This window comes from Silene latifolia, chromosome 3 (genome assembly GCF_048544455.1).
Source record: "Silene latifolia isolate original U9 population chromosome 3, ASM4854445v1, whole genome shotgun sequence".
Taxonomy (NCBI): Eukaryota; Viridiplantae; Streptophyta; class Magnoliopsida; order Caryophyllales; family Caryophyllaceae; genus Silene; species Silene latifolia.
This window is the reverse complement of record NC_133528.1, coordinates 129,960,278-129,969,671: the sequence shown is the minus strand read 5'-3', so window position 1 is coordinate 129,969,671 and position 9,394 is coordinate 129,960,278. Positions and strand designations below refer to the sequence as shown.

General features: G+C 36.8%; 1 long non-coding RNA gene across 1 annotated transcript; it reads right to left on the bottom strand.

Annotated features, from left to right (window-relative positions):
- Window positions 1–7,889: 7,889 nt before the first annotated feature.
- On the bottom strand, window positions 7,890–8,873 carry LOC141646286 (uncharacterized). Its single transcript, XR_012545480.1, has 3 exons — window positions 8,809–8,873; window positions 8,031–8,103; window positions 7,890–7,938 (listed from the first exon to the last, which is right to left on the bottom strand). It is a non-coding gene; the product is annotated as an uncharacterized LOC141646286 (long non-coding RNA).
- Window positions 8,874–9,394: the final 521 nt, after the last annotated feature.

The following is a 9,394-nucleotide window of genomic DNA, read 5'->3' as shown; positions in this document are numbered from 1 at the left end:
TTGATGTACCAAAACATTAAGACCTTCAAGGATTTAACTGTACTAGGGACAACAATTGAGGATGACATCCGTAAAGAACTCTTGTCCAAAACGGTAGGTCGTGGATATCAAGGCTCAACAAGTCGTTCCTACGGCTTTACTAGCAAGACTGATGAAGTTAACCTTCTTGAATCATCAAAGAAGAACAACCCAAAAAGGAAATTCATGAACATTGGCGATACGTATTCCAATGCTTTGAAGAGATTGAAGAAACAGGGTAAGCTCCAACCCATAGGGCCTACACCTGATCCAGAAAAGAAATCCAAATTCTGGGACGAAAATTCATACTGCGAATATCATAGAGTTAAAGACACGATACAGAGAAATGTTACAAGTTAAAGAATGTCCTTCAAGACATGATCGAAGACGGTCGCCTACCCATACCACCTCGAGGTGAGCCTAACAATACTCAGAATCCTCTTGAAGTTCTGATGATCACAAGTGAAGAATCTACCTTAGATTGTTCACACCTCATTTCTCCAGTCGAAGATGAGATCCATGCTATAGAAGGTGAAGGGAGTTACTCCACCATTTCCCCTACTATCACCGACTTTATCGCATGGGCAAAGAGTGTAAATAGACAAGTCTCAGAACTAGAAAGTGTAGTGGCATCCCTACGTAATCCAAGTACAACACCTAAGGAACGTGCGCCACTAAATCTCTCCCAAAATGCTACGATGCAAGAAGTAGTAGCCGTGGTTGATAGCTTAATTGTGACACCCCGCGACAACGCGGAAAATATAAGTAATAAATTAAAGCGGAAATTAGGAAATTTTTGAAACTTTTTAAAATTTAAAGCGCGGGTTCATTAAAATCCAAAACATAAATAAATAATGCGGAAATAAAGTTTAAATTATACAAACGTGATAGTCAAGGTGAGGGAAAATATATCCCTCGAATGACAATACAATAAAGGGTAAGTCTAATTAATTCTAATAAACCGACTACAAGGCCAAAGTGCTCGCTAGCTCACACATGTCTTCACCCCATGAATGCGCCACTAATACCTGTCATTCATGTAAACATGAACGCCACAGTCAGTGGGGAGTAACTCAAGGTTCTCCCAGCCACAAATTGTCGAAATGAACATAACAAAGAACTAAAACAGGTAAATCATGCAAGATACTTACAAAAGATATGAATATCAAGTTTATATTTAAACATGGCAATTTAATGAGATAGAACAAGATAGATCAACATTAGCATGATAACGATTAAACTACTCACATGACACAATTAAATAGTATGAAAGACAAGAATACGGTCATTTATATAAGAAAGCACGTATTCCCAGGGAATACAACATAGGTATGAGATTAGAATCCGAATCATGTGAACCATTTAAGTAAGGGATCAACCAATGCAAATTACAAGAATGGAAACTGTAGCCATTACTTGGAAAACAGCTTAGCAAATATTGCACGGGACGTGGCTACTAATGTCACATTCATACTTATAGCTTGCATCTCACCATAAGAACGAATGGGAACATCAATCCCGACGATCATACCGCAACTAGAGGGCTTATAGCTCACCCCTAGTATCCGATAGGACCAAGACAAACAACACAAGGCATAACTCTTACCTTGAAAGATAAATACCAATATCTATAACCAAGCAAGACATTTACTACTCATATATCAATATATAATTCCCCTGGTAGGACGACAATGGTACTCCCAAGACTCAGTCCTAGTCTAAATCTGGCCAGACTCTCGGGGCAGAACGGTCCCCGATTCGACATGCGGCAGAACAGTCCGCATCCAAGACTCGATCGACAGAACGGAAGTCGAGAACCCACAATCGGCAGAACAGTCCGAAAGAGGCGGAAAATATGAGCTAAACCCACAATCGGCAGAACAGTCCGAATGAGCCGTAAAAATATGTCAAGCAATAAGGTATAGCATAAAGGCATTATTACCAGAATACGATATGGGCTAACCCGCAATCGGCAGAACAGTCCGAAAGAGGCGGGGAAAAACGTAAATCAACCAACTCCCGACAGAACGGCACGAGAGCGGCGCAACCCAACACTTGGCAGAACGGCACAAGTACGGCGTAAAGATATATCATAAGAATACGACTCAACCAAGCGATACGAATCAACTTGGAAAGAGACTACTACAAGTAATGAACCGATGATAATCCAAGTCAGACATTTCATGCCAAAATTATATTCATGAATGTGAATAAGTAACCCTTTTCTTTAATATTTGTCACTTGAATAAAAATGTAAACAACGGAAATGAATCATTTATAATAAGCAAAACAAGCATTCAATTATAAACGACTCAACTTAATTAAACAAGTAGAATAATTTGCTCATATTTGAGATAAGATAAATAAATGAGAATGAACGGACTAAAAGTTCATATTATAGGTAAATGAGACATTTCATTAAATTTTGACTTGAATAAATAATAAATTCAACATTTTTGATTAATGTGAGAAAATATATGAATGAATGGTATTTAACGAATTAAGTTATATAAAATGCGGGAAGGTTATTTAATCATATTTTAAATAAACCAAACTAGCGCCAAAACAATTTATAAACAAGACTAGCCCAAAATTACCAAATATAGCTAGCCCATTTACTAAAATCGAATGAGCCCCACGAACTAAATATGTGAAAGAATGATATTAACTAATTAACTTATAAAATATGGGACGGATATATGTACACACCACTTATACCACACATACTAATCATCCTATTATCACCCATTTCAACACTTAAATATCATCCCACGACCGCTTAAACAGTCCGCTCAAATGCTATTATAACGGCTCCAACACCCGAGTCAATGCAACCCCTAACCCACGGCTCAAAGGAGCCACCATCACTCGACTCCATTAGACACACGCCGTCCCAAAACGACTAGCAATACCACCACTGAGGCAGAGTCCAGAATAGGCCGTGACAGTCACCCACAACCGCCATTCGCACCCGTCCCAAAACGGTCCTATAACAGCCTGCTCAAAACCCCTCTCCCACTGCTGTACACCAGACCTGTAAAATAGCATCCACAACCCAACCACGGTTGCCAAAAGACCCCTGAAACGGTCACCAAAACAGAGGCATACGTGGTCCAAAACCGAGTTTTCAAAGCGGAAATACTAGAGCATACAGACGACATGGGAGGGTGGAAGTAAGCATGAAAGTTGGTCTGAAAATTGCTCACCCCGTCCCCAAAACGGAAACCAAAAGCCGCACCTGCCCTGGATATATGACGAATTCGACAGCCTAATTTGGGCTCAGTTTTCAGACGGTAATAAGACAGAATTGCGACGGAAACAAGACACAACCAAAATATGAATAACACCCACTAAACTCATCTTAACCATGTCCGAAAAACCCAGGTAAAACAGTCTGCCTCAAAAGTCATTCTGAGACGGAAATCTAACACAATCTACTCCGTGAATACCACAAGCGAATCCTAGCATAGAGAACGAATTGAAGCGATAAATTGAGCATAAAAATGAGGAAAAGTTAAAGAACCGAACTTTATCAAACAAGGACATGAAAACGACATGTAAGACGGAAAATTCGACATTTGTCGAGTAACCTATCACCGTTACCTTTTTGCCCTTCAAAACTCCGAGGAAAGTGCTTAAAGAATACGAGCTTCCCTCCGGTTCATCAGTTTCTTCAGCTGGGAGGAAGAAAACGAAATAAAGAAGCTGGAAATCGGGACTTTTATGAGACGGGTCAAACTGAAATCACCACAAAAACAATACTTTCTTACCTCGAAAGATGAAGGAGGAAATAAGGAGAAGAATGGTACAAAAATTAAAGGAAAAGGTTGAGAGACGAAGTCGGGATCCGGGTTTGAAAGTTGCGAAATGGAGGTTGAGTATAGCTGAGTATTATTTGTGGTGGTGGTTTGCTTTCGCAGGAAAAGAAGAAGGAGACAGGGGAGTAAGAGGGTAGGGACGGGAGATTGGAGAACAACAAAAACAATAATATCCAATAAAAACAATAATATATTATATAATAATAATATATAAATATATATAAAAGAGATATTTAAAGGTAGGGTGTAAGAGGTAGGTGAGTGTGTTGTCGATATAGGATAGGTCGAGAAAAGATTAGTCTCACAAGTGAAATGTGACGGTCTAAAGCTAGACGGAATAATGTCTCGAGTCTCTATTAACTTAAGACGGAAACTAATATTATTATTGTCACTATTATTACTGTCCGACTAAAATACGTATTTTCATATAAATTAAGTTTTAGAATATTCTTTTTATAAAATTCGTGCTTAAAATGAATTAATTAAATTAAATAATTTAAAAATATAAAATAATGCAATTGAACGGTTAAATAAATTATAAATGTCAAAATGAGAATTTTGCGAGTGTTACAATCACCCCACCTTTTAAAAAGTTTCGTCCTCGAAACTTGAAAGTACAAATGAAAAGTTATAAAAATAAAATCGGACTTTTGAAATTGGTAACCAAAACATTAAAAGGTTACACTTTGTGAGAATTAAAATCCTTTCAAGAATTGCAAATAAAATTTTCCGACATAACCAGATTCTCATCAAAGGGACGGAAGTGTTCTCGTTACGTATTCATGAACATCACATTCCAAATCAAAGATAAGGTCAAAAGGCAAATCATTTGTATAAATCGAAAATCAAAACGCTTTCAAAACATTTATGAAGAGTTTTCAAAAGTATAGGTCTCATTTATGGAACGAAATTGCTCTTGTTGTGCACACAAGAACGCTAACTTTCCAAGTCAAAGACAAATTTAAAACCAAAATCACTCGCCAACAAGCGTAGAACAAGTTATTAAACGTCTCTAATAACGAGTTCTAAAATCCTATCAACGTTAAAATCCAAAGAAAAAGTAATCCACTCAAATTTTCTTTTGCCAAAGCCAAAATAGAGATAAAGGTTTCACTTTTAAATTGAAAAGGGAGTCAAATTTCTAAAAATGTAATATTAAACTTTGACAAAGAAATCCTAAATAGATCAAAGTTAATAAAAATTGGATAAAATTTAATAAAGTCTCGGGTTTAGCAATCAAAATCGTGATAAAGAAGTCTATACTCAAGGAACAAATAGGGAACTAAATTAAATTTTCATTTTCAAATCCTTAAAATAAGCAAGGTTTTGCAAAAGTAACATAAACTTTTAACAACGAATCAAAACTGGTAGCTTGAAAGTTTAGAAGTTGTACAAAAGGAAGGTAACTTAGATATCATAACTACAAAGTACGCTAAGAGAAACCAAACTTAACCAACGAAAGAGCTATGATGAATTTCCTAGGGGTAAGAATTGAAGTGAAATCAACAAGGATGTCAAAGATAGAGTTTCACAGGTTACGAGTATCAAACTGAAAGGAGGAGCATGATGAAGCGAGGAAGAGAGGTATGAACGGTAATGCTTATGGTAAAGAAGAAAAGAAATTAGACAACAAGGAAACGCCAGGTACTCAAATCTCAAACAACAACAACGTCATCCTGAATGGTTCCGAAAACTTCCTAATAACAAGACTTATAACTACATCACTCCTAAGGGCTTCCTCAAAACACTTATGTCACATCATCTTAAGCGATTCCATGAAACAAGGTATTTCGCTATAAGTGTGATTCCACCACTCCAAATCCTCACACATCTACCAACATCCTCCACGAGATCAAGGTCAAAGCTTCTAACAAAGCTATACTCATATCCAACTGGTGTCAACTATAAGTTTCTCAAGATGGTAAACCATCAATCAAAATTTCAAATTTAAAAGTTCTTTTGCACAATCTATCATCCCAAAGAGGTCTTGTTATATTCTCGAAACCTAAAGCATACATGGTGACATTCTCCAAATCACAAGACAACCACCCAAAACATCTAACTCATCTAAGCTCAACATCTATCGATTGCAACTTATAATTACATCTTAAGAACTCTGGCTACTAATCCTCATCACCGCAAAGTGAATACCCAAATGAGATTCCAAAACTAACAACAACTCTCGCCTAACATGGTTCTTATGTAATCATCACAACACTCACAAAAGTATACCGACTATTCTAACCTCGAGTTCAACTCAAATTTCCAAGTAACACTTTCAGCACCAATGGCTAACAATGTCCTAGAGGTGTTTCCTTCAAAGCTCTCATCATAAACTCTACTCCATGTCAAAACCCAAGCAACAAAACTCAAGTTACCAAATCCTCAAATTCTAAGTATAAACAAGGCCAAGTTCCATAGTCTTAGTATCATAGGCAACTCACACTTAACACACATAATTCCACCGATCAATTATACTCACTTTACCAAAGAACTAGGTATAAGAATCACTAAGTATGTCTCACCACACTACCTAAGTCCTTCCAACATCACAACTTCTCAAAACCAAGAGTTATGGGTCAACCACAAACAAACTCCACAAAGCCAAATTATCCAACCAAAATTAACATCTCACAAAAGAAAGAGAACTATCAAAAAGGCGTTAAGGGAGGATTAGCAAGGATCAAAGGACAAGTTGGGAGGATACAAATGTAACTTCCAAGGAAGAAGAAAAGAGAGTTTAGAAGAAGGATAGGCACCAAGAGGTAAAGAGTAAGGCAAGATACACAAAGAATAAGGAACATCTTCGAGGAAGAAAAAGCATTCTTCAATACTTGAACAAATCTTCAATCTTCGGCAGTAGGCACCAAGTTTTGATCGCAACGCGGGTAAGCTCACGGTCATTGATCCCAGGGTACAAAAATAATTGACAATCAACAAACATGTTAGAACCTACACTACTACAAGAACCCTTTACTACATCGGAGTTTTAGGGTCATGGACATGGGATAGTGCTCCGATGTAGAGTTCGGTCATGTCCTTATGGTAGTAATGCACATCGGATTTACAACCGATGTCCATTTTTGGATGGACATCGGATTTCTTATATATCCCATGTCCATTATTGTTGATACACATCAGATTTTACTCATAATCCCATGTCCTTTACTTGGATGGACATCGAATTTCTTATATATCCCATGTCCATTATTATTGATACACATCAGATTTTACTCATAATCCCATGTCCTTTACAATCTTGTACATCAGTTACTTTCCAAATCCGATGTCCTTTAGTACCCATACACATCGAGTTTTTCCAAAACTTCATGTATGTTTTAGAAACGTTTACATCCAATTTCTGCTGAACCGATGTCCATTATTTTGTCAATTTTTTAAAAAAAAAATTGGAAATGGTACTTCTAATGCAAATGAACTCTTAATCCAAAACAGAGGCCATTCATAAATGGCAAACCATATTCCATTCATAGATGGCTTACCCAAATTGGAGGCCATTCAACCAAACATATCAAATTCATACCAAATTTTGACAAACGTTGTTCGTCATACATTGTTTGAATTCAAGCGACTAATTTAAACAATCCAACAAAGGTTTCGTAATATGTTTCTTACGACAACAAAACATGGCCTTCAAGATCCCGAGACAAACAGAGTTTTCAGAATCAAACTAATAGATTACTACTACAACTAGGCATTCAGAAAATAGTTCGCCCACAAGTCCCGAACTTCATCGATTTCATCTTGTGAATATGCCATTTTGTCTTGAAAAACCTGAAAATCATGCACATGACGACGTCTTATATAATACCACAAATACTAAAACAAATTTGAAGCTCAATAATGGGATTTTATGGTAGTAAAACTTGGCAAGGCGACAACAAGCGAGGCCATCATAGGCTATCATAGTTCTTGTTGATCGAGGCAAGGGGTAAACATTACTTGAAAACATTATACAAGAGTTTTAAAATTTCGGTAATCGACCTCATCGATAGCTTTCGTCGGTCCAACGAGTCACAATTTCCAAAGATGTACCTCATTATGTAGTACCCGCATTCTCAGTATCACCTTCTTGACGAGCACACTAAAACAAAGATGTCGCCAAATTAAAGCAACCATTTTTTGCTATTTAAACGTAATAAAAGAAGTAGACATCTGATATAGTAATGAACTTACATTAATTTTCAGCCATTGCGGTGTTTGAGAACTCTTTCTTGCCCCACCGTTGTAGCCGTACACTCGTATAGCTCTATATAAGGTTTCCAATAAATAATTGTCGTGAATATAGTTCGAAATGGACATTCAAATGAACATTGTGCATGCATAATAACTATCAAGTTCAACTTACGTATTAATGTAGGTTCTTAACTTTGAAGGCACTGAATTTCCCGTTCAATCAAACCAAAGTACTTGATTACGATCAACAACGTCAAATACAAGGAGCATCCAATGATCCCTGTGAATAATTTGTAATTTATTACATAATAATCAATAATCAAACTGTTGATACATTTTTTAATACGAGGCGGTAAGGCTGAGTACTTACTTAGCACCATATGGAGCGAAGTAAATTTTTTTTTTCAAGGCTTGCATCCTTGTAGAGATAAGTGTTATTGCATCATCTTGAGCATGGCCTAATAATGAAGTCACTTCTGGACATAAGAACCCATACGTTTTGATGTCACAGACGCTAAACAAGTACCTATAACAATAAACATACAAGTATAACCAAAATTGTAAGATAAAATCAATGACCAATGTCAAACTAAATATACAAGACTACTAGGCAGCCTCAGATTTGCTCATCTCCTATTGGGCATATTACCAAGAGAATCTGGTTCAACACAACAAAGTTAACGAGAAAACAAAATATCAACATAGAAGATCCTATATAACTAACGAGACACATACATTACTGTATTTTAAGTATCACAACTACTAGCAATACACTCACCTGAATGTGAGGAGCTTGGAACATTTCCTGTATGGCCACTTCAACTTCTACCGTACCGACAAGGGTTTTTCCTGAAGATTCATAAACAGATGTATTTTCCCAAAAATTAGCTCCAGCAGCAGAGTAAACCCAGCAGCAGTAAACAGATGGATTAGGTTTCCACCTAGAATCGTCACCTAGATATTTAAATGACTTGTCTTCGGCATGCTGAAAACACAACAAACACCAATCCTGAGTATACGCAGGAATGGTCCTAAAGGTGAAAGGGTCCAAGAAACTTTAGAGTCGGCTGATAAAGATAAACCAAGCGAGATGGTAAGAGTGGTGAATAAAGTAAAAAACCTCGCTGATCCAGTAAGAATTAAGTACCTTAACACCACTAGGTTTGCGAAGAACACGGTTCCTTAGCAATTGATCTCCTCTTGCTTTGCTAGAATTTCAACGGAGTAACTTCCTTCTTGGTGTGGGAAATTAAATAACTCTGAGCAACATGAGCACATTCACAACATCTAAATTCTATTATCAAAGGACAAAAATCATAGTTAAATAATGAGTTATATTAACTTAAACTTGAAAGATTATGGTA